Source organism: Manihot esculenta, chromosome 16 (genome assembly GCF_001659605.2).
Source record: "Manihot esculenta cultivar AM560-2 chromosome 16, M.esculenta_v8, whole genome shotgun sequence".
Taxonomy (NCBI): Eukaryota; Viridiplantae; Streptophyta; class Magnoliopsida; order Malpighiales; family Euphorbiaceae; genus Manihot; species Manihot esculenta.
Genome location: NC_035176.2, coordinates 15,694,349 through 15,698,763, shown reverse-complemented (window position 1 = coordinate 15,698,763; position 4,415 = coordinate 15,694,349). Strand labels below are relative to the sequence as shown.

The following is a 4,415-nucleotide window of genomic DNA, read 5'->3' as shown; positions in this document are numbered from 1 at the left end:
CCCGAGTGTTTTTGCATGTTCGGCTCTGTTTGGGGGATTCGGCCGCCGAAGGTGCCGCCGAAGGTGCTTGAGTTTCGTCTCTGGTGAGGACATTCGGCCGCCGAACCTGCCGCCGAAAGTGTTCTGTCCAGCTTTTCTTTTGTATGTTTTGCATGAGCTGTAGAGTAAGATTAAGGGGATTCTTGGGTAGGTCAATAAAGTTATTTTAAGGTAGTTTGGTCCCTCATTTAAGTCTTTATGTGTTTATACAGACCAGAGGAACCAGAGAGAGCAGCAGTGAGTACTGCTCCAGAGTTTACTGAACCTGCAGAGTCAGTCCAGAGCCAGAGGTGAGTGGAACTAAACTTAGTGCTTTTAATAAAACAATGGAATGTTTTAGCATATCTCATGCATCATGATTATGCAAATAGGTTGACTGCATTAGTATTCACGACTATGTTGCATTGCATTGTTAATTGTTAGTGTGAGTAAATGCTGAATGATCCAATAGTCTCTGAGTTAAGACCAGGAGCCTTTGACTACGCCCTGGCAGGTATAGTAAAGACCAGGAGCCTTTGACTACGCCCTGGCAATGGTAAGTACAGAGGTGTTATACACATATACATATATGACAGGAAGACCAGGTGCTCGATTCTACGCCCTGGCACGGAAGTTACTGAGGCTATGTGGTGACAGGTTTACTCTTGATGTGGCTTGTCTGTGTTATGACGCATTCCATGAGATCATATGTTATGACTGATTTTATTATTCTACTCACTGGGCTATAGAGCTCATCCCACTCCCTTAATCCCAGTCTTGCAGGATTCAGTGTACAGTGTACAGAGGGAAAGTCCAGAAGAGTTCAGAAAGGGAAACTGAGACTTGTAATAGTTTAGAGTGGACATGTATTTATAAAGAGATGTATCAGTTGTATATTCAGTTAGAATTGTGCTTGACTTAGTACTGTTTTGTGTTGTAATTCTTTGGTTTGGGTACATGATCTGTATCTGTACATGTTTACAATGTATGTAAAAAACCAGGCTTAACAGGTACGAGATAACCCATCTAGAGCAAGCTCTAGTCAGGGGTACAGGGTACAGAGTACTGAGTACAGGGATAGTGCATGCACAGGTTAAGCCTTGGTACAGAGAAAAGAGTTTTTATTTTCAAGAAAATGTATGATCATGTATGAGATGACAGGTACACAGAGAGTATAGCAGGCTTGCTACGGGTTCTGGCGGCCTTAAGCCGACCTGAATCCTAGCGCCGGTGACGGTCCATTTCGGGGTCGTTACAGATTTGTATCAGAGCCCTAGGTTCATATGATCGGACCTATAGAGAGAGTGTCGGGCTCATAGAGATTAGAGTTGGTCAAGCACAATAGGAATCATGTCCACTAGGATAGGATGTTGAGTCCTGTCTTTTTGATGCTATTTGATGATTAAGATCTATGTGTTTATGTGCTGATATGCTATAGTATGTGTTGTTTTCAGAGTTAAGATGCGAGGAACTCGTCGATCAGCTCGATTGACTGGAGTCCCATCAGATAGTGAGGGAGTAGCTGCTCGTCCTCCTGCATTGCCAAGGGCAAGGTCGCAAAGATCTAGCAGGGAAGGCATGTCAATAGACCCTAGAAGGTCTGTGGACGAGAGCAGAAGAGGAATAGTTAGAGGAGGTAGATCAGAGGAGGAGAGGGAGGCTATGGAGACTGATCCGTCTATGGATGAAGGTATGGGAGAATCTTTGGGAGGTGTTCAGGCCTCAGGATTTGATTATCCAGCTGTTTTTCAGGATCCAGAGTATCCGATGGAGGGTATGTCGGAGTACTCTCGCTTTGACCCATATCCTACATACATGCCATATATGCCATATCCGCATTATTACCCATCATATTCCCCATATCCTACGTATCCACCCTCCCCTATACATCCAAGTGCAGCACACCCAGAAATAAATGAACCAGCACCTCCACCACCACAAACAGAACCAGTAGCCCCTGTTGCCCAAATGTTTCCATCTAGTTCATCTGGAAGTAAGGTAAAGATGACTGAGTATCTTAAATTGGATGCTCCTAAGTTTAACACAGGAGATGATCCATTTGAGTACCTGAGATTTGTGAAGATGATCACTGATGAGTTGGGTACAGATGACAGTAGAGCCATAGAGATGGCAGGATTTACACTGAAGTGTAAGAAGGCGCGAGAATGGTTCAAGAACTATATAGAGCCCAGAATGAACAGTATGTCGTGGGGAGAGTTCGCCAATGAATTTGCAGGGTGGGCTTTTCCAGATAGTTCCAGGGAGATGAAGCTAATTGAGTTTGAACAGTTGAGACAAACAGATGAGATGACTGTTGATGAGTTCACAGATAAGTTTCTGGATCTGCTTCAGTACGTGGGTCAGGCCTATGATACTGATCAGAAGAAGGCGAGGAGATATACCATGAGACTTCATCCTAGGTATTCTTCTTTGATCCTTCCAGCAGAAAAGGAGAGTTTTCACTCTATTATCGATGCAGCCAGGAAGATGGAAGCTAGTGCCAATATTCAGAAATAGTCAAAGGCACAGGCTTCGGGTTCTATGGCCCCCAGTTTAGGTTCTACAGGCAGTAAGAGATGGGATAGAGCGAGAGGAACAAGGAAAGGATTCTGGAGTAAAGTCAAGTCAGGTCTGGGAATGGGTAGTGGCTCAACCTCTGGCACAGCTGTTCCAGCATGTAGGAGATGTGGGAGACCACACAGAGGAACTTGTCAGTTGGGATCCACAGCTTGTTTTAGATGTGGACAGGAAGGGCATATTGCTCGAGAGTGTCCTCAGGTGACTTTTGTGGCACCTTCCCAGCAGATGAGTTCAGGCAGTGTAGCACAGCCAGTAGGGCAGCCAGCAGCTTCAGCTATGCCTCAGGGTAGTGGTAGAGGTAGAGGGAGAGGGGCAGCCTCTACTTCAGCAGCAGGTTCCCGAGGTGGAAATCCTGTAGCCCCAGCACGGATTTTCACCATGACTCAGGAGGAGGCTAACATGTCGAACACAGTGGTGTCAGGTAATCTCATCATTGGGTGTTCAGATGTGTATGCTTTGATGGACCCCTGTAATACCCGGCTAGACTCTGGTATCGGAATTCCTACCGTCTGGTGGAATCTCGGATGTCGGAAGCCTCTAGTAGGGTAGAAACATGTTTTCATAAAATGTTTTAAAGCATTTCATGGTTTTAAGTATGAAAATTAAATGAGTTTTTGCATGAGAAGTCTTTGGAGGAAAACCCAGGTTCGGCCGCCGAAAGTCAAGTTCGGCCGCCGAACATGCATGCGTTTTGGAGGCACGTTAGGCCCCCGAAAGCATGAGTTAGGGAAGTCCAGGTTCGGCCGCCGAAAGCCAAGTTCGGCCGCCGAACATTGCATGGATGCGGAGGCACATTCGGCCCCCGAACGTGGCCTGGCCAGCCACCTATAAAAGGGGCACTTAGCCGAAATGGGCGAGCTTTCTCCCATTTTCGGCCACAGCAAGCTTCCGACCTTCCCTTTGCAAATCTTGTGTTCTTCCTCCAAATCTCTTCCATTTTCCTTGAGTTTTAAACTCACATTGCAAGTTTAGAGCATTTAAACCAAGTTTTGGAGCTTTGGGAACTCAGGAGCTCATTTTCGTGGATCTCCAAGTTTAGGTCGTCTCCCTCTCGATCTTCAAGAGGTAAGAGCCGATCTTAAGCTCCTCATGTGTTTTAAGTAAGTTTTAAGTTGTTTTATGGGTAGAGATACATGTTTAGGCTTGTTGATGAGTTTATGGGTTTTTATGTTTTAATGAACAATGTATGTTGTTTGAGTATGCTTGAAGTGTTGTAGTTGGGGTATTTGATAGTTTGAGACCCCTAGGTGTGATGTATGGTGTTTATGCATGTTTTAGAACAAGTTTATGCATGATTGGTGAGCTTATGGGCAAAAATGCTTAAGGAAGCCAAGTTTCTGCCCTTTGGCAGAAACCAGGTTCGGCAGCCGAAGGGAGTTTCGGCCGCCGAACATGGCTTGAGAGGCAGCTTTAGGCTGCCAAAGCTTGCCCCCGAAAGTTGGAGTTTCGGCTCTGTCCGAGACATTCAGCCGCCGAAGGTGCCGCCGAACATGCATGAGTTTCGCCTCTGTCTGGGAGTTTCGGCCGCCGAAGGTGCCGCCGAACCTGCCTGACTTTCGGCTCTGGAGGGACTTCCGGCCGCCGAAGGTGCCGCCGAAAGTGCCCTGTCCAGCCTTTTCTTGCATGCTTCCTAGGAGTGTTTTGAGGTGTTTTTAGGAGGTTTTTGGGGATATGTTTAGAGTTATGTTCTTGTTGTTTGGTGCCTCATTTGAGTCCACCTGTGTAGGTTCGGACCCGAGGAACCGAGACCCCCGGTTGTGAGATAGTCGTTCAGAGTTCGTTGTTAAGCTTCAGTCACCAGGTGAGTAGAACAATCC

The 4,415-nt window shown here is 46.4% G+C and overlaps 1 long non-coding RNA gene across 1 annotated transcript; it reads left to right on the top strand.

The window, feature by feature from the left end:
- The first annotated feature begins 276 nt into the window (after nt 1-276).
- On the top strand, nt 277-961 carry LOC122722100. The gene is made up of 2 exons (XR_006348950.1): nt 277-329; nt 794-961. It is a non-coding gene; the product is annotated as an uncharacterized LOC122722100 (long non-coding RNA).
- Nucleotides 962-4,415: the final 3,454 nt, after the last annotated feature.